Source organism: Rhinoraja longicauda, chromosome 11 (genome assembly GCF_053455715.1).
Source record: "Rhinoraja longicauda isolate Sanriku21f chromosome 11, sRhiLon1.1, whole genome shotgun sequence".
Taxonomy (NCBI): domain Eukaryota; kingdom Metazoa; phylum Chordata; class Chondrichthyes; order Rajiformes; family Arhynchobatidae; genus Rhinoraja; species Rhinoraja longicauda.
In genome coordinates this window covers 58551993-58574073 of record NC_135963.1, presented here as the reverse complement: position 1 = coordinate 58574073, position 22081 = coordinate 58551993, and the positions used below count along the sequence as shown (strand labels likewise).

General features: G+C 43.4%; 1 protein-coding gene across 2 annotated transcripts in view; it reads right to left on the bottom strand.

The window, feature by feature from the left end:
• acbd6 (acyl-CoA binding domain containing 6) overlaps window positions 1–22081 on the bottom strand; it is a 404357-nt gene that overhangs the window by 99441 nt on the left and 282835 nt on the right. The window lies entirely within an intron of this gene.

The window sequence follows — 22081 nt, the reverse complement described above, 5'->3', positions numbered from 1 at the left end:
TACCGCATTATTCAGACTACTAGTACTGAAATAATAATTTAAACCAAGCTTCTTCTGATCTATACTAAAAATAAGCCACCAGTTGATAGTTCCCTGCTTGACCAACAACTTTCTCGGAACTGGTTGCAACTTATTATTATTACTGACTGTTGTTCTCTACGTGGAAGTACCAACTAATTTGAAAGTCAATGTTAATTCAATACTGTTGGTGTTATGGTTCTTGGGTTATACGATGAGGTTAATATGGTTTAAAAAATGGACCAGGTGAATCAGCTCCTGGAGGTATTTTTCACCAATTTCCCTCTGCCACCTGTACCGATATGGCGGACTTGCCCTGAGGCAGGAAGCAAATGTCAATTCCTTGTATTCTATCACTTTGGATCCTGTTCAACAAAAATGAAGGGCTGGCACGAGGGCACATGTCACAAGAGTGATGCATCAAGATGGAATCGATGAACACGTTGGTGAGACCCCATTTAGAATATTGTGTTCAGTTATGGGCACCGTGTTATAGCAAAAATGTTGTCAAGCTGGAAAGGGTACAGGGAAGATTTACAAGGATGTTGCCAAGACTCGAGGGTCTGAGCTACAGGGAGAGGTTGAGTAGACTGGGACTCTATTCCTTGGAGCACAGGAGGATGAGCGGTGATCTTACAAAGGTGTATAAAATCATGAGAGGAATAGATCAGGTAGATGCACAGTCTCTTGCCTTGAGTCCGCAAATTGAGGACAAGATGACATAGGTTTAGGTTCTGTCGAGATGCTTGCTGGTATTAAACACCCAGTAAACTCTTCAAAACAAAATATAAAAGTACAGAAAAGAATGAAACTCCCGTCAGTCACTTCAGCCATTCAGTAGCATAAAAATGCAAACTCCCTGGTCTGTAGAACAATCGGACATGTGATAAACTGGCAGGAAGAGCAGTAAAGAGCAAGGGTTAGAACCTCACTCTTTTCCTTCAGTTGTTTTTGAAATGTGAGTAACACATTGATGTACCTAGTTCATGTCAGAGGAATAGAATTAGGCCATTTGGCCCATCAAGTCTACTCCACCATTCAACCATGGCTGATTTATCTTTCCCTCTCAACTCCATTTTTGGCCTTCTCTCCATAATGCTTGATATCCCCTCCTAATCAAGTATCCATGAATCTCTGACTTAAAAACCCAACGACTTGGCCTCCACAGCCACCTGTGGCAATGAATTCCACAGATTCACCACCTCCTGACTAAATAAATTCTTCCTCATCTCTTTTCTAAAGGTACGTCCTTTTATTCTGAGGCTGTGCCCTCTGGTCCTAGACTCCCACTAGTGGAAACATGCTCTCCACATCCACTCTATTCAGGTCTTTCACTATTCGGTAAGTTTCAATGAGGTCCCCCCGAATCCTTCTAAACTCTAGCAAGTACAGGGCCAGTGCTGTCAAATGCCCATCATACATTAACCCACTCATCCCTGGGATCATTCTTGTGTATCTCCCGTCAACCCTCTCCGTAGCCAGTTGCTCCAAGAATGAAATGGTTGCTATCAAGCTGTATGTTACAGCATTTAGGATTTTTAAAAGGATGGAATTTACACCAGAGCCAAAAGATTTCCTTTCATAGAGTCATCGATTTCCAGGGGAGAACAATAATTACCACCTCCATTTGAGTGTAACTGGTGCTCGGAATATCTTTCTGGATTCAGTGAATTTATTTTTAAGATTTGTCATGGAAAGATCCAAGCTCTCAGTCCCTAGGCTATTATTTCAGTAACGTACCCACTCATACATTCTATTTTTGGTAACCTATATTAGAGGAACTTTGCAGTGATATTTCTATTCAGTTGCTTCAACCAGTCATTTAAAAAAAAAATCCAGATGACCCATTGTTGGAGGTAGACATTGATAGAATGAGAAAGGTGAAAGACGATTTCTCCCAATTAGCCTTTCACTATGTAACCTACTACAGTAATGAACATTTGCACACATTACTTTAGGTTTCAGTCTTAATTACAATTGACCTTTATACTTGTGCAAAGGGTGTGACGTGATGGTACTGCGAGTTGTTTGCCACAATATAACCTGTTCACATGCTCTATTCCTTATACCTGATCTATCTTAGAACATAGAACAGTACAGCACAGTGTTTGTGCCCAACATAATGCTTAGTTGGACTGATCTCATCTGCGCCTGCCCGCGAGTGATCCATATTCCTCCATTCCTACAAATCCATGTGCCTTTCCAAAAGCTTCTTAATTGCCACTATAGTATCTGCCTCCACCACCACCCCTGACAATTCGTTCCAGGCCCCGACCACACTCTAACAAGTCTAAAAAACCTGTCCCACACATCTCCATTACATTTTTCCCCTCCACCTTTTTGCTCTACCCTCAATTGATTGACTGCAAAAGTCAATACTAATATCAAATTACATTGTACATAAATCACTCTATTTAGATTTTTTTTTAGATTTAGAGATACAGCGCAGAAACAGGCCCTTCGGCCCACCGGGTCCGCGCCGCCCAGCGATCCCCGCACATTAACACTATCCTACACCCACTAGGGACAATTTTTACATTTGCCCAGCCAATTAACCTACAAACCTGTACGTCTTTGGAGTGTGGGAGGAAACCGAAAATCTCGGAGAAAACCCATGCAGGTCACGGGGAGAACGTACAAACTCCGTACAGACGGCGCCCGTAGTCAGGATCAAACCTGAGTCTCCGGCGCTGCATTCGCTGTAAAGCAGCAACTCTACCGCTGCGCCACCGTCCCGCCCTACAGTACATGGTTATGGTTCAAAGACATAAGTACAAAGTATAAACAGTTTGGAGAAACAAGGAACTGGAGGATGCTGGATTACCAAAAAAGACACAAAGTACTGGAGTAACTCAGTTCATTAACTCAGGCAGCATCCCCGGAGAACATGGATAGGTGATGTTTCGGTTTGGGACCTTTCTTTCATCTAATCAGTAGCTTCAACCAACAATCTTTTTTTGAATTCAGATGATCCATTGTCGGAGATAGACAATGACAGAAAGAGAAAGGCGAAAAATTAGAGAAGAGGCCCGACCTGTAATGTCACCTATCCATGTACTTCAGGGATGCTGCCTGACCCGCTAGGTTACTCCAGCACTTTGTGTCTTTTAAACAGTTTCTATCCTGATAGCATTGTATGGCGGAACGCATCTTTTGGAAAGAAATAGTTTCGTTTAGTTTGGTTTAGACTTGTGTACTGAGGTATAATAAAAGTTTTTTTTTCACTATACATGACTATACATGATTACAATCAAGCCATCCATAGTATACAGATACAGGATCATTGGTTTAGTTTCAAGTTAACGTTTAGTGTAAGATAAAGGCTTGAACTAAACTTAGTGCAAGATAAAGTCAATAAAGTCCGATTAAAGATAGTTCGAAGGTCTCCAATGAGGTAGATGGGAGGTCAGGACCGCTCTCTATCTAGTGAGAGGACGGTTCAGTAGGCTGATAACAGTTGGTAAGAATTTTCCCTGTAATCTGGAGGTATGTCTTTTCAAACTTCTGGACCTCTTGCCTGATGGGAGAGGGGAGAAGAGGGAGTAACCGGGGTGAGACAGGTCCTTGATTATGCCGGTGGCCAGCATAACGGTAACAAGAACTCAGGTTCGATCCTGACTACGGCCGCCATCTGTATGGAGTTTGTACGTTCTCCCCGTGACCTGCGTGGGTTTTCTCTGAGATCTTCGGTTTCCTCCCACTCTCCAAAGACGTACAGGTATGTAGGTTAATTGACTGGGCAAATGTAAAAATTGTCCCTTGTGTGTGTAGGATAGTGTTAGTGTGCGGGGATCGCTGGGCGGTGCGGACTCGGTGGGCCGAAGGGCCTGTTTCCGCGCTGTATCTCTAAATCTAAATCTAAAGAATAAAACAAGTTCATGTGACTGTGTACATCCAGTATTGCATCAGAGAGAAAATGTAATTGTGAGAAAGATCTGTCAATGTTAGAATGAATTACTGGGGTAAACAGGAGGCTCAACCTGCGACCAATGTGATACTGCTGAAAGTTGACAGACGAGAAGAACATGTTCAAGATTGTCCACATAGGATTCCTGCAATAGTTATTGTTTATGTCGAGACATCCCCGGGGAGAATTTTTCACTTAATGTATAATTATCTCTGCGCTTTAATCACTTCCCTACTTCAGAGGCTACAGTGCACGGGCTGCAAGAAAGCTCATTAACTTTGCGCATCTCTCGTCCCCTGTCACTGCCGCTGTTTAATTGCAATGTGTGAACATTATCTATTGCCACAACTGTGATTTTATTCATAATAAAGAGGAGGGGGGTGAGGGCGACGTGGAGAGGGTCTCCAAGGCACAAGTCACAGCCGATTCACAGCTTTTTAATTATTTTGTGGCCAGACGCTTCTTGCAAGTTGAATAAATTGGTAACTGAGTGTATTCCCTCTTGCACCCAGATGTCAATTCATGAAAAGGGTTGGAGGGGGGAGGGTGGGCTAGGTGGAAAAGCATTCGATACTCTGTGTAATGTGTAAATAGCCCTCCATCCCACTGATAATTCAGGATGAGCTGCCAAAACACTTCATCTGTCTGTCAGAGTAACTAATCAGCCCATCAGGAAGACTCGGTGGATTAGCAGAGATTGGTCCCAGGGTCCGGTTGGCTGCAGGAGTAGGTGGTGAAACAGTGCGGATGCGGAGTCCAAGTTTAGTTACAATCAGTAGACGTCAGGTCTGCTACAATGGTTGGAGGCTCGAGACAGATTTAAATCTTCCCCCAGGCGTAAACTGTTAAGCGAGCACTAAATGCAACAATCAAACCCAGGACTTAGTACGGCTCAGCTATTCACTGAGAAGACCAGCTTGGGAGCAACCCCAGACACTCGATTCACAAAACAAACAATTGCAAAGATCCTAAATGGACACAAAATGCTGGAGTAACTCAGCGGGTCAGGCAGCATCTGTGGAGAACATGGATAGGTGACGTTTCACAGAGTGCTGGAGTAACTCAGCGGGTCAGGCAACATCTCTGGAGAACATGGATAGGTGACGTTTCACAGAGTGCTGGAGTAACTCAGCGGGTCAGGCAGCATCTCTGGAGAACATGGATATGTGACGTTTCACAGTGCTGGAGTAACTCAGCGGGTCAGGCAGCATCTCCGGAGAACATGGATAGGTGACGTTTCACAGCGTGCTGGAGTAACTCAGCGGGTCAGGCAGTGTCTCTGGAGAACATGGATAGGTGACGTTTCACAGAGTGCTGGAGTAACTCAGCGGGTCAGGCAGCATCTCTGGAGAACATGGATAGGTGACGTTTCACAGAGTGCTGGAGTAACTCAGCGGGTCAGGCAGCATCTCTGGAGAACATGGATAGGTGACGTTTTGGGTCGTGACTTTTTGTGTAAACCAGCATCTGCAGTTCCTTGTTTCTACTTTCTGGATGTCAAGTTCCTTGTGTCTGTGCAGCAACTGATATACAGCGATGAAAACTGCTCTTTGAGAAAACAATAAGAAATTCATTTGTAAACTCATTTACAGTAAGCTGATCTGCTTTGTAGCACTCTCACATCTTTGAGGACCCAACGTCTTGACTCTACTTCCCTCTCCACAGATGTTGCCTGGTCAGCAAAGATTTTGATTTTGTTCTATTTATTATTGTTATGTGTACCGAAGTGCAATGAGCAGCTTTTGTTTACGTGCTATCCAGTCAAGGAAAAGACTGTACATTATTACAATCAAGCCGTCCAGTGTTCAGATAAAAATAAAGGGTACAACATTTAGTACAAGATAAAGTCCGATAATGTCCAATTAAATATAGTTTAAATGACTCCAATGAGATAGACGGGAGGTCTCGCTGGAATTTAGAAGATTGAGGGGGGATCTTATAGAAACTTACAAAATTCTTAAGGGGTTGGACAGGCTAGATGCAGGAAGATTGTTCCCGATGTTGGGGAAGTCCAGAACAAGGGGTCACAGTTTAAGGATAAGGAGGAAGTCTTTTAGGACCGAGATGAGAAAGTTTTTTTTCACACAGAGTGGTGAATCTGTGGAATTCTCTGCCACAGAAGGTAGTTGAGGCCAGTTCATTGGCTATATTTAAGAGGGAGTTAGATGTGGCCCTTGTGGCTAAAGGGATCAGGGGGTATGGAGAGAAGGCAGGTACGGGATACTGAGTTGGATGATCAGCCATGATCATATTGAATGGCGGTGCAGGCTCGAAGGGCCGAATGGCCTACTCCTGCACCTATTTTCTATGTTTCTATGTTTCTATGTCAGGTCCACACTCCTGGACGAGAGGGCCATTCAGTTCTCTGATAACAGATGGGAAGAATCTGTGCCTGAATCTGGAGGTGTGTGTTTTCAAACTTTTGTTCCTCTTGTCTGATGGGAGAGGGGAGAAGAGGGAGTGACCAGGGTGAGACTGGTACTTGATTATGCGGGTGACCTTGCCGAGGCAGTGTGAAGTGTAGATGGAGTCAATGGAAGGGAGTTTGGTTTGTGTGATGGTCTGGGCTACGTCTACAACTCTCTGCAATTTCTTGTGGTCTTGGATGGAGCTGGTCCCAAACCATGCTGTGATGCATCCCGATAAAATGCTTTGTACTTAATCTGTAGAACTGTAGAAGTTGGTGAGGGTTGTTGGGGACATTAATCTGTTTTAAGATTTCCAGCATCTGCCCCTCACTTAACCTTCCCCTTACTATACTGTTTGAATCCTTATATCAGGAAGGCTTTCAAACTTGTCAGTGAGAAAGCTCTTGCTTTCCCAAAACTATCACTTGCTCAAAGGATATACGGATCAGGTTGTTTTAGGAGGCTAATCTTTCTTGGCACGTGGTGGAATCATTGGGACTGGAAAACTAATTTTTAAACAGCAATGCCAACAGCACACAAATGACTGCTTTGTATTGTATCAGCCAATGGTGGTAAAATAAATGAAAATAGTCACCCTACAAGAAAGAAAGTAAAACTTGGGAAGCAAATGATTCAAGATTAGAATCCTTGGATTCATCTCTTCCATTTCCCATCCCATCCCTCCAATGTTGCCCAAAGTCGAATGCAAAGGTCTCATTTAATCATGCATGAATCAATCCCCTCTTCAGCTTTTCTTCTTCACTTTTTAAATGAAAAGGTCTCTCTCCTTCATCCTGTGTCTTGCACCATTTCCAGAACCATCGCAAAGTGACACAAAGTATAAGCTTCCTTTATAAACTCTGTTAATGAGACTAATACAACTCAACAATGATTTAATACAGGAATTTAATACATTGGAATCAAACTTGCAACTCACGACTGATAAAGGTATAAATAGAGCAATAAACAGTACTATTAGTGCCCACCCAATGATCCCAGTTTTCATCTTCTGGCGACCTCATAACTTTTGAGTGAAAATACCAGGTTGGGCAGTTTAGATTTAGAGATACAGTATTTAGAAAATTGAGAATGGCAGATGCAGGTTTTATTCGGAAAGTGTCAAGATGGTTATGAAAGTTAAGTTTAGTTTAGAAACACAACAATGGAAACTCTGTCCACCAAGTCCGCATTGTCGAGCGATCACCCCACACACTAGCATTATCCTACACACTATGGACAGTATTTACAACTTTCCAAAGCCAATTAATCTAAATCCCTGGACGTCTTTGGAGTTTGGTAGGAAACCGGAGCCCCGGAGAAAACCCACGCAGTCACAGGATGTACGGACTCTGTGTAGATAACACCCGTAGTCAGGATAGAACCCCAGTCTCTGGGACTGTGATGTGGCAAGTCCAACTGCCAACAACTGCAGAACACAGAACATAGAAAGGTGCAGCACAGGAACCGGCCCTTTGGCCCACAATATCTCTGCCGAAAATGTGGCAAGATGAAGCATCTGCCTGCACGTGATCCATATCCCTCCATTCCCCTGCAAATCCATATGCCTATCCAAAAGCCTCTTAAACCATCATCGCATCTGCCTCAACCACCACCCCTGGTAAATATGTGTACCCTGCAATAATTCTTCCCCCTCTCCACCCTTGAAGGTGCAACAACACTGTCCAAAGGAAAATCCCTTGGGATCATTCTCATCTCATCAGTCAAGGATAGGCTGAAAATTGCTTCCAGCAATTGACTGATTGTGTGCTAACTTACTGTTCCATAAAATTCCCTGACTGATTCCACCTCAGAGGTTGTGGTGACACTTATTTTCTTCTCTCCACCTTGACTCCCACGTGGCCCAGCGGTGATTGAATCTCGCCATGTGGGAATCACAGGTGCAAACATGCGCCCAATCACTGTGGCCCAGTGCACTGGGAGCGACAGAGCACTCTGCCTTAAATATTCATCACAAACATTATTTCACCTTCATTAAACGCCATAAACATTTTTTAAATCTGGCATTTTGAATTTCTACATAACCTTTTAGAAACCGTTTGCACTACTCTTCATTCTTCTAATTACTCCAGAATATTCCAAAAACATTCTCTGTATTTCAGGTGAAAAACTGAAGTTTAGGAGCTTTTCATACTTTCTCAAAATAAATGCACTTTTTTTTTCTCAGCTGGAATCCTCTCCCATTTTGAGTCTCAAGAAGGGTCTCAACTCGAAAGGCCGCCTATCCATGTTCTCCAGAGATGCTGCCAGACCTGCTGAGATACTCCAGGACTTTGTGTTCTACACAAGATTCCAGGATCTGCAGTTCTTTGTGCCTCCATTTTGCAGTTCCACTGTGAAATCTCCAGGTATGCCAACAGGTACAGCAGGCAGTGAAGAAAGCCAATGGAATGTTGGCCTTCATAACAAGAGGAGTTGAGTATAGGAGCAAAGAGGTCCTTCTGCAGTTGTACAGGGCCCTAGTGAGACCGCACCTGGAGTACTGTGCGCAGTTTTGGTCTCCAAATTTGAGGAAGGATATTCTTGCTATTGAGGGCGTGCAGCGTAGGTTTACTAGGTTAATTCCCGGAATGGCGGGACTGTCATATGTTGAAAGACTGGAACGACTAGGCTTGTAAACACTGGAATTTAGAATGATGAGAGGAGATCTTATCGAAACGTATAAGATTATTAAGGGGTTGGATACGTTAGAGGCAGGAAACATGTTCCCAATGTTGGGGGAATCCAGAACCAGGGGCCACAGTTTAAGAATAAGGGGTAGGCCATTTAGAACTGAGATGAGGAAAAACTTTTTCAGTCAGAGAGTTGTTAATCTGTGGAATTCTCTGCCTCAGAAGGCAGTGGAGGCAAATTCTCTGAATGCATTCAAGAGAGAGCTAGATAGAGCTGATAGAGCTCTTAAGGATAGCGGAGTCAGGGGGTATGGGGAGAAGGCAGGAACGGGGTACTGATTGAGAATGATCAGCCATGATCACATTGAATGGCGGTGCTGGCTCGAAGGGCCGAATGGCCTCCTCCTGCACCTATTGTCTATTGTCTATTGTCATTGAAGAGGCTATCCTTTTCTCTCCGACAGCTCTGTGAGACCTTCTCTCACAGCTCCCCCTCTGTGATTCTTGCTGGTCTCCTGCACTTCAACCATGTTCTGACAGAGACTCACTACTACAGTCTTTCCTCAGTACTTGCCTGTGCCACCATCTTGTGCCACATGGCTTCTCGTTCCATTTTCAAGCATCCCGGTTCAACTCCAGCCAAAAATCTGAAGGGGGGGTCCCAACCCAAAACGATGTCAATCCATGTCCACCAGAGAGTATAAGAAAATAACTGCAGATGCTGGTCCAAATCGTAGGTATTTATTCACAAAATGCTGGAGTAACTCAGCAGGTCAGGCAGCATCTCAGGAGAGAAGGAATGGGTGACGTTTCAGACTGAAGAAGGGTCTCGACCCGAAACGTCACCCATTCCTTCTCTCCTGAGATGCTGCCTGACCTGCTGTTACTCCAGCATTTTGTGAATCCATGTCCCCCAGAGAGGTTGCCTGGCCCACTGAGGTACTCCAGCACAATTCCAACATCTGTAGTTTCTTGTATCTCCACCTCACCGAATTTAATTGTCACGCTGAAAATTCATTTCATTAAAAAGAATCCCTGTTTGGATTGAGGGTTTCATTGAAGGTTTTATTTCCGTCTTATCGGGGATTAATTAAACAGAAAAAATAAAAACTCTTTCAACTGTGAACCAGTATTCGTACATTTCAGCAACTGAACAAAACATCACATTGCAAGGAAAATAAAACTGAAAACAGCATTCATTTAAGTCCAGCCTTCTGATTTGACTTAAACATGTATTCACCCAGAAAAAACAATAATATCTTCAAAACTATTTATGATGAGGAATGCAAGCCACGAGACCAAATAAAGTAAGATAGAAAATAGCCATATTTTGGAAAAGAAAATTAGATAAATCCTTGACGAAGAAATTCTCAGAGGTTTTGTTAGGTGGCAGTGGTGCAGCTATAAAGCCATTGCCTCTCAGCACCACAGATCCTGATCTCAGGTGCTTTCCCTATAGAGTTTGCCTGGTGGCCCTGTGATCATGTGCTTTCCTATAACTTCTTCAGTCTGAAGAAGGGTCTCCACCTGAAACGTCACCCATTCTTCCTATCCAGAGATGTTGCCTGGGACACTGAGCATTTTGTGTCATTTTCTGTGTATACCAGCATCTGCAGTTTCTTCCTCCATATTCTTATCTCTCTTGAACTTCCACAGGTGTACAGCACAGAGCATATTGACTGGTTCCATCAGATCCAGGTTCGGCAACTTGAATGTCCAGGAAAGAAGAAGACTGCAAAAAGTAGTAAACACTGCCCAGTCCATCACGGGTACTGACCTCCCCACCATCAGGAAAACCAGTGTAGAATACGACCCACTCTACATCAATGGGGTCTGTGTGGAAAGGGTACCCGCTTTCAGGTTCCTGGGTACGCACATCGCAGAGGATCTTACCTGGTCTACCAACACCATCACCACAGTAAAGAAGGCACAGCAGAGACTCCACTTCCTGAGGATCCTCAGGAAAACCAACCTGCAGGAGAAGCTCATGATGTCCTTCTATCGCTGCTCCATCGAGAGTGTGCTGGCATACTGTATAACCACATGGTATGCCAGCTGCTCAGAAAAGGACAGGAAGGCCCTTCAGAGGGTCATCACAACGGCCCAGAAGATCATCGGCTGCTCACTGCCCTCCCTGGAGCACCTGTTCAGCCTACGCTGCCTCAGTAGAGCAGGCAAAATAATAAAAGATCCATCCCACCCCGGCCACCGTCTGTTTGTTCATCTGCCCTCTGGTCGACGTTTCAGGTCGATCAAATCCCGAACAAACAGACTTAAGAACAGTTTTTACCCCAGGGCCATACGAGAACTGAACACTACCTTCTGCACTACGCAACACTGTTAAAAAATCTTTGTACTTAATATAATTGTATTTATTTGTTTTTGCATTTATTGCATATATGTTTGTACGCACCATCAGGATTGGCTATTTTTTAATTTCGTTGTACTCGTTGCAATGATAATAAATGAATATTATTATTATTATTATTATCAAAAGGATCTACTCGAGTCCCTGCCTCAAAACGGCAGCCAGCATCATCAGAGACCCACACCACCCTGCCCACGCACTCATTTCACCCCTGCCATCGCAAAGAAGGTACAGGAGCCCGAAAACTGTAACGTTCAAGTTCAGGAACAAATTCTTCCCTACAGCCATAAGGCTATTAAACACTATAACCTCCAAAAAAGCTCTGAACTACATAGACTTGGGGACATTGTTTTTGCTTTTGCATTATTACTATATATATATATATATATATATATATATATTAAAAAAGTTATATATATATATATATATAACTTTTTTTGTTTTGTTATGCTGTTTACAGGAGTACTATGTTCACATACAGTATCTGTTGTGCTGCTGCAAGTAGGAATTTCATTGTTCCGTTTCAGGACATCTATATACTAAAACTCTCGTTGGTTATCTTGTTTGTGACTGAACTTCAGCCAAAACGGTACACGATAGCGCGCCACTTTTAGGCCCACCTTGCTCACCATTGTCACTTTAGTGATAATGCAAGTAGTTTTATTGAAATCGGTGTTATATTTTTAAAGTTATTCACATATTAAAGTTTAAAAGGAGGGGAGGGGGGGAGGAGGGAGAGAGGGGGGAAAGGGGGGAGAAGGGAGAGGGGAGGTTGAGGAGAGAGGGGAGGGGGAGGACAGGGTGCTGCACCAATGCAGGAGAGGTTTGGGCCCAACGGGTCCACTTGGTCTAGTATCACAATAAAATACTCTTGCCTTTTGATCTTTTATAGCAGATGACAAAACCTAATGTACAGAAACACAAGTTAGTGGCTGAGTTTCAGGAATATGCGGCCACCTAGGCCTTAACTTGCAGTGAGCACATCTGCTTCCCTGCACCACCAAACCATGATTTTCTTTTTCTAAAATCATAAAACATTGCCGCTGAAGCCAAAAATAATTTGCCGCTAGAAGGGTTATGCATACCCAAAACACGAAAATAAAATCAGCCAATAAATTTTAAAGACAACAGTTCTCACATCAGTAGATCTAATCCGGATATTTTGTGTTAAGTGGTAAACTCTTTTTTTTACTTCGCTACTCTTAATAATCCCAAATGGCAACAAGTTCCACATTTGAAAATACTATGCTAACTTTACCAATCCATGTAAACAATCGTGTACTTTAAATCATATTCAAGGAAACCACAAGTGGGTCAATACAAACACGAGTCCCTCTCAGAATGGAGCTCAACATTTCATTAATATTATTTCTTCTTTCCAACACCTCAAATATTAATGCATTTACAATAACTCCCGAGGTTAAAACCTTAAAATCCACTTTCCATACTTGTGCTCAACAAAAGTCATCTTCCATTCCAGAGCTTCCAACACATCTTCATCAATTAAATATGGGTTCTGCTTTACCAGAGTTGACAGGTCCTTGACCACACTGGTTTCTTTACCATACTTCTGCTCTTACTTTCTTCCCTATCCTGGCACCAGGGCAGAATTCCTGGTTGTCCTCACTTTTCACTACGTCAGCCTTCATGTTAATTGGTATTGATTTATTATTGTCATGCTTTGTGTGCCATCCGGCCAAACCATACCATACATGAGTATAATCGAACCACATAGCCCGTATAGAGAAAATAAACAGAGTACAGAATGTAATGTAACAGTTACTGAAAACATTAGAAGAAAACTAGACCAAGTGGACCCGTTGGGTCCAAACCTCTCCTGCATTGGTGCAGCACCCCCTCCTCCCCTCCCCCATCCCACTATGTGTGGGGTAGTGTTAGTTCTGAAGGGCCTGTTTCCACACTGTATCTCTAAACTTTATATTTTTCCTTTTCTAAATGCCACATCTACACAAAACATAGAAATTTGCCAGAAACGGGTTTTGTTTTGTTTTGACTTCCGTTTATGCTGCCCCGCAAAATCTTTCTGCTCAACTTCATCTGACCCTCAGCATAACTTTCCATTACGTTTCCCATTATTTATCTAGCTTCTCCTTAAACACTGCACTGCCCTAGATTTTACCTGCCATCTCCCAGCTCATCCTGACAATTGATCTAAGCCTCCCGAATACTTTTGTGGTCCAAGTCACCGTATGCCAACAATCTCCTAGACATTGGAGACATCAGCTAATTTCAAAATGAAGCAGTTTTGATCCAGTTAAAGCGTTTTTTTTAATCAATAGTTAAATGGAACAATCAGCAAAAGAACTTCCAACTCCTCAATAGTAACAGTATTTTAATCTTATCCTTTTCCTTCCAGTCTATCGATAAATGGTACATCCACTCTGTTACATTTACTTTTCTAATCATACTCAATTATTGTAGTCAAATCTTGACTACACATCGTCCCACCCTGTCTCCTGTAAAAAGTCTATCCCCTACTCCCAATTCCTCCGTCTACGCTGCATCTGCGCCCAGAATGAGGTGTTTCACACTAGGGCGTCAGAGATGTCCTCATTCTTTAGGAAAAGGGGCTTCCCCTCTTCCATTATAGATGAGCCTCTCACTAGGGCCTCCTCTATATCCCGCAGCTCCACTCTTGCTCCCCCTCTCCCCATTCGTAACAAGGATAGAGTCCCCCTTGTCCTCACCTTTAAGCCAGCGTATACAACAAATTCCGTCACCTCCAACGGGATCCCACTATTGGCCACATCTTCCCATCTCCTCCCCTTTCTGTATTCCGCAGAGACCGTTCCCTCCGTAACTCCCTGGTCCACTCGTCCCTTCCTACCCAAACCACCCCATCCCCGGGCACTTTCCCCTGCAACCGCAGGAGATGTAACACCAGTCCCTTTACCTCCCCCCTCGACTCCATCCAAGGACCTAAACAGTCTTTCCAGGTGAGGCAGAGGTTCACCTGCACGTCCTCCAACCTCATCTATTGTATCCGCTGCTCCAGATGTCAACTTCTCTACATCGGCGAGGCCAAACGCAGGCTCAGCGATCGTTTCGCACAACACCTTCGCTCAGTCCACCTTAACCATCCTGACCTCCCGGTGGCTGAGCACTTCAACTCCCCCTCCCACTCCCAGTCTGACCTTTCTGTCATGGGCCTCCTCCATTGTCATAGTGAGGCCCAGCGCAAATTGGAGGAACAGCACCTCATATTTCACTTGGGCAGCTTACAGCCCAGCGGTATGAACATTGACTCCCCCTTCCCAGTTCTCCCATTGTTTTCCTGTCTCCAACTACATCCTTTCGTTGTCCCGCCCTCTCCCCCGACATCAGTCTGAAGAAGGGTCTCAACCCGAAACATCACAATAGACAATAGGTGCAGGAGGAGGCCATTCGGCCCTTCGAGCCAGCACCGCCATTCAATGTGATCATGGCTGATCATTCTCAATCAGTACCCCGTTCCTGCCTTCTCCCCATACCCCCTGACTCCGCTATCCTTAAGAGCTCTATCTAGCTCTCTCTTGAATGCATTCAGAGAATTGGCCTCCACTGCCTTCTGAGGCAGAGAATTCCAGATTCACAACTCTCTGACTGAAAAAGTTTTTCCTCATCTCAGTTCTAAATGGCCTACCCCTTAAACTGTGGCCCCTGGTTCTGGACTCCCCCAACATTGGGAACATGTTTCCTGCCTCTAACGTGTTCAACCCCTTAATAATCTTATACGTTCACCCATCCCTTCTCTTCTGAGATGCTGCCTGACCCACTGAGTTACTCCAGCATTTTGTGATACCCTCAATTATTAGAGGTAACCTCCAATGAGACACATTAAAAAACATGTGTTTTAAATGGATTTTGAGATATATGTACTACTTTTATCGCTTCACTTTTGGACACGTTCATTGGACCTTGGTATCATTCATCAATGACACCACTCTTGTACTTTGAGCACTTTATAAATTTTGTGCAGCATTCTTGCAATATTTCCTCCAACTCTGCTGCTCAGCCAAGTGACAAGCCAAGCTTATCTCACCATACATTACCTTTTAGTGCATGACTGCCAGAGGAGGTAGCTGAGGCAGAGACTATCCCAACGTTTAAGAAACAGTTAGACAGGTACATGGATAGGACAGGTTTGGATGGGATATGGACCAAACGCGGGCAGGTGGGACCAGTGTAGCTGGGATATGTTGAGCCAAAAGGCCTATTTCTATGTCCTCTATGTCTTCTTAAACAGGAAATTGAAATATTTGACTTGTGAAAATTACCTTGACTCGTGTTTTTGTGCTTTTGTCTTTTTGTAGTTAAGTTTAAATTTTTTAAATTTATTTATTTGTTTGTTTTTGTTTATTTGTTTTCATAATTATGTTGGGAAGGGGAGGGATGGGGTTTACTGTTGTTGTTATATGCACTGTAATTAATTTAATTAAAAATTAACAAAATAAACATTAAAAAAAACAGGAAACATGTTTCTCTTTCTGCACGTTGCCTATCTAGGCATCATTTCATGCATCTTTTGTTTTTATTTCAGAATTATTTATTTCTTGTGCTTAGTTAGGTTTTTTTTAAATTCAAAAGCTTCTAACTCAGAAGTAACTGATCCACAAACACATAGAAAAATGTGTTCAATGGTTAACATTACAAAATACAATGGCTAAATAAGAATGCAGCCACCTCATGTTTTATGCCGGGTTAATGCTCCTGAAAAGTAGTGTGTAATTCAAAAATGTGTAACTAAATATATGCATTTAAACAGGTGTAAATTTGAGTGTGTTATTTCAAAAATACAGTGCATGAATTAAGTTTTAGTAACAAATAACCAAACACATTATTTCAAAAAAAGATAAATCAAACACACGTAATATGTGTCTTGCCTGTAGTTGGAAATGGGGGAATAAAGACGTGAATATTTTCTGGTCTTATAAGATTTTAGGGTTATGGAAGCTGGTTCTTTTTGCCCATTACTTTAAATCTTGACCCTCTGCCAGTAGAAACTGTTTTAATTGGCCCCCTTTATGCTCTTTAACAACTCTCTAAAATGTCTCTGCTCTGAGGAAAATAATCTCAATTCTTCCAAATTATCTATGGAAGCAAAGTACCTCAAACCAAGACCAATCCACTGAATATATGTTCACATCTTCTTTGCAGACTTAACATCCTCCCTATTATGTAGTGAATAGAATTGGGTTAAGTGCTCAAGTAACTCAAGCTCAAGTGCTCAAGCTGAACTAGCATTTTATTAAAAACTCCACATGATCACATGACCAAGGGCGGCAGCGGTAGAGTTGCTGCCTTACAGCGCCAGAGACCCTGCTTCCATCTGGCTACGGGTGCTGTCTGTTCAGCGTTTGTACGTTCTCCCCGTGACCTGCAGCTGTTTTCACCAGGTGCTCCGGTTTCCTCCCACACTCCAAAGACATACCTGTTTGCAGGTTAATTGGCTTCGGTAAAATTGTAATTTGTCCCGAATGTGTGTTAGTGTGTGGGGATTGGGGGTCGGCGCCGACTTGATGGGCCGAGGGGCCTGTTTCCACACTATATCTCTGAACTAAACTAAACCAGCCTGCTTTGTACTCTATGCAGCTACTTAAAAAGACTTGGAGTCTCAGTGAACACGTTCTTAAAAAAAACATTCTCTCAAGTTGCCATACCATGTTCAATGATTTATGTGCGTATCTGTTCCATGCACTTTAGAATTTCGAACAATGGTTTCACATTTGGAATCAGCATCTATTAGTGCCAACAACATTTCATATAATAGAAATATGAGGGACAAAAAGAGGCAATTTGGCCTATCGTGCTCTCAATGACTAAATAAAAATGATTTTCATTTCAATTCCAAGCTCTTAGTCCGTAGCCCTGAGGGTTTTGCACTTCAAATGTTCATCCACGTAGCTATTAAATGTGATCATCGTTTATCCTTTTTAAATAGTAAATGCCAAATGCTAGAGCTTTTTGGCCCAGGAAAGAGGTGAACTCCTTGCTGATCCAAAACCTTTCAGTAACTGCCTTAAATTTCAGTTCTTCAGTTACCTCCATTCATTTATTTTTGGACCTACCCAAGCACCTGAGGGGGGCGCGGTGGCACAATGGTAGAATTGCTGCCTTACAGCACCAGAGACCCAGGTTCCACCCTGACTACGGGTGCTGTCTGTACGGAGTTTGTACGTTCTCCCCGTGACCACGTCTGTTTTCTCCGGGTGCTCCGGTTTCTTCCCACATTCCAAAGATATGGTTTTTGCAGGTCAATTGGGCTCTGTAAATTGTCTTTAGTGTGCAGGATGGAACTAGTGGATGCGAATCGTTGGTCAGCGTGGACTCGGTGGGCCGAAGGGCCTGTTTCCAAGCTGTATCTCTAAACTAAACTAAACTACCTGATTACAATAGCATTTCATCCCATCAACAACATAATAAAAATAAAGTGATTCATTGATCAGAAGCGATAATGATTTACCAGAATATTTACTTGTAAGCAGGTTATACTAGATAATAGTCTGAAGAAGGGTCTCGACCCAAAACGTCACCCATTCCTTCTCTCCTGAGATGCTGCCTGACCTGCTGAGTTACTCCAGCATTTTGTGAATAAATACTAGATAATAACATATCAACTGAGATGGATGTACATGTGTCTCAGTCGAATTGTTTACTTTCAGTTCAATACATAATCCCATGCAGAAGTTACAAGCAGAGAAATATGAGCATAGATCAGAGGAACAACACCGTACTGAACATTTGAAAAGAGAGTTGCCATAGAAGTTTCTATCAACAGAGGGTTTTCTCACAAAGGGTGGTGAGTGTATGGAACAAGCTGGCAGAGAAGGTAGTTGAGGCAGGTACTATAACAACATTTAAAAGACATTTGGAGAAGTACATGGACAGGAGAGGGATATGGGTCAAATGGGACTAGCTTAGAAGGGGCGTCTTTGTCAGCATGCATGTGTTGGGCCTAAGAGCTTGTTTCTGTACCGTATGATTCTATAATAGAGAGTTTAGGAATCATTCTGTTTGAGGATGACAACTTTGAAAGAGATGTAACAGAACCTGAACAAAAACAATTTGTACCATAGTTCTTCTTCATCACAAGGCATGGATCATGGGCTGTGCAGCCAACTTATACCCCCGACCATTCATTGCGGGCTGGAAAAGGAAAATACGCAGCAAACAGTTGGGCACGAACAGGATTAAGGGAGCAAGCAATAAAAGCGTCAGAAAAAAGACACAAAGTATGATGAAAAAGAAGCTGATGAAAGAATGGAGAGAATGTTGCAAACTTGTGTAGGAAAAAACTGCAGATGCTGGTTTAAATCGAAGGTAGACACAAAATGCTGGATTAACTCAGCGGGTCAGGCAGCATCTCTGGAGAGAAGGAATGGGTGACGTTTCGGGTCTCGACCCGAAACGTCAACCATCAGAATCAGAATCAGAATCGCCTTTATTGTCATCCAAAAAAAACAAGTCTTTTGGACGAAATTCCGTTACCCACAGTCCAACAATAAGAGCAATAAAAATAAGCAATTACACACACAATCACAAACCAACACAAAACAAAAAAAAAGAAACACCCATCACAGTGAGTCTCCTCCAGTCCCCTCCTCACTGTGATGGAAGGCCATAATGTCTTTTCTCTTCCCCTGCCGTCTTCTCCCGTGGCCAGGCTGTTGAAGTTGCCACGTCGCGGCGGTCGTGGCTCCCGACATTGAAGCCCCCGCCGGGCGGAGAAAATCCCACGGCCTATTCCAGGCCACGCCGGATGGTGAAAGGTCCGCGGCGGGCCGACCCAAGCCCCGCAATTCGGGGCGGGCGAAGACGCTGCCGGAGCTCCCGATGTCGGCCCCCCCCAGGGGCCTGCGAGCTTCAGACGTCCACGCGGCCCGCGGCCGAAGCCTCCGGAGCTTCCGAAGGCGAGTCGCAGCCGCTCCCGTAGCGCCACCACAGCCTCCGAAGGCAGCCAGCTCCGCAGATGGTAAGTCCGGTCCACGGGCTCTGCGAACCAGAGCCTAGGTGGTCCCAGCTGGAGGCCGCCAGCTCCAGGTGTTTGGCCGATGGTAGGCCGCAGCGGGAACGGAGACACCACCCAGAAAACAAAAGTCGGGTCTCCGTTCGGAAGAGACAATTTTACGGTTTCCCCCCCCCACACATAGTACACAACCACAAAAAAACACTCATCACATCTAAACACCACAATTAAGACAAAAAACAACAAAAAACACAAAAGACAAACGGACTGCAGGTGAGCCACTGCTGCTTGCGCTGCGCTGCCATTTGTACCATTCCTTCTCTCTGGAGTTGCAAACCTCATTGGCAAACAATACCTACAATACAAACAATACCTACAATACAAACAATACCTACAATATTGGACGTTTTTGCCATTCTCCTTTCTTTGCCTCTAATTACTTTCTTGGTAATCCCTTGTTGTTTCGTTCCCAGTTCGTTGGTTTGCTTTCTATTTATGTTTATGCAAACACTTTCATTTATCTTAATACCATCCTTGCCTCATTTGCTGCACACAATGGATGAACTGCACAACTGTGGTCTTTCGCTTTCATGAACATACTAATTGGGTATTGTACCAAGCAGCTTTTTGTTTGAATACTTTCCACTATTTACAGATATTCCTCAATTTATACAACACCAGCAACACTTTGGGGTAAATGTCTTAAATCTATTTTTCACTGTGATGAATAACACACCCCTTAATGTCTTCAGGAACATACTGTACCAAACTACTGATACAGGTAGTTCCAGCTGCACAATAGCTACAGTGCTATCCTCGAGTTATTGAAAATCATGTTATTAAGATAATTGTGTCAATGGGAGAGAGGGGGTTAGTGGCTTGTGAGTTTCAGACTCACAATAAGTTCTTTTTCCTACTGGATTTCCAAAATTAAAAGTATTTTCAATAGCAATAAAGTTAATTTTGATTTTAAATGAGCATGGTTGCACTAATATTAATAGCAGCAATTGTTCGTCAGTTTCAATGGCCACCCATTAACCAAGTAGCACCTGCCCTCATCAGAGACAATGGTGTCTGATTAAATCTGAAGTAGAGTCTCAATCCAAAATGTTACCTATCCATGTTCTCCAGAGATGCTGCCTGACCTGCTGAGTTACTCCAGCACTTTGTGAAACGTCACCTATCCATGTTCTCCAGAGATGCTGCCTGACCCGCTGAGTTACTCCAGCACTGTGAAACGTCACCTATCCATGTTCTCCAGAGATGCTGCCTGACCCGCTGAGTTACTCCAGCACTCTGTGAAACGTCACCTATCCATGTTCTCCAGAGATGCTGTCTGACCCGCTGAGTTACTCCAGCACTCTGTGACTTTTTGTGCCTGTTTAGAGGTTCGGTAGATAGGACAGGCAGGAGCACGGCAAGGAGCAAGGAAAGGGAGTTGGATTAAATTTCGTTATTTTGATGAAAGAGGTCTAAAGGGTAAGGTGGATGCACTAAGGGTGTGGATAGGTACATGCAACTGAGACATTATAGCCATTATGGAAACGTAGCTATGGAAGGGACAGGACTGGCAGCTTAAATGTCCCCGTTGCGGACATTTCACCGTCCGGCGCAGCCTGGAACATGGCAACGACAACAGCCTGACCGCAGGAGAAGACGGCAGGGGAAGAGAAAAAGACATTCTGGCCTTCCATCACAGTGAGGAGGGGACTGGAGGAGACTCACTGTGATGGATGTTTCTTTTTGGGGGGTTTTGTGTTGGTTGGGGTTGTGTAATTTGCTTATTTTATTGCTCTTATTGTTGGACTGTGGGTGACGAAATTTCGTCCAAAAAACTTGTTTTTTGGATGACAAATAAAGATATCTTGAATCTTGAATCTATCTTGAATCTATCTTGAATCTTAATGTTCCAGCGTACAGGTGCTCAGGTGAGATAGAAGTGGGGTTAAAGAGGGGAAGTTACAAGAACATCATGTCAGTTGCTGGAGATTACATTACCATGGGATCATCCACTGAGGCTATACAGTGGGGTTTAAACTATATTCTGTACTCTGTCTCTTCCCCACTGCTTGACTTTATACTTGAGGTTGACTTAATTGTATTTATTTGTGGTATATCTGATCTATTTGGATAGCATGCAAAACAAAACTTTTCATTGTACATGTGACAACAATAAACCTAAACCTAAATCACCTTGTTGGGATTATACTATAGGCCTCCAAATAGTCAATGGGAATTAAGAGAACAGCTATGCCGGGAGGTAGCAAGACTAAAAGGGTTGTCATAGCAGGGGATTTTAACCTTCCCCCAAAATCAGCTGGAACTGCCATAGAGCCAAGGGTTAGAAGGAGTGTGTATTCAGGATTGTTTCCTCAGGCAATACGTAAGGAGCCTCACAGGCGACAGGGCAAAGCTTGATCTACTCTTAGAGAATTGGCCAGGGCAAGTGGCTGAAGTGCCTGTGGGCGGGCACTTTGGGACTAGTAATTACTGAAATAGTTATTGATAAGTCAGTGGATATTTTTAAGGCAGAGATGGACAAATTCTTGATTAGAACGGGTGTCAAGGGTTATGGGGAGAAGGCAGGAAAATGGGATTAGGCGGCAGAAAGCAGCCATGATTGAATGACGGAATAGACTCAATGGGCCGAATGGCCTAATTCTACTCCTATAACTTGCGAACTTGTGATAATGTCAGGATTGGCCCATGTTATTTTATTTGAATTATGCATTTATGAAGTATTATTTTTATACTGAAGTACTATTTTTATGTTAAAACTAGACC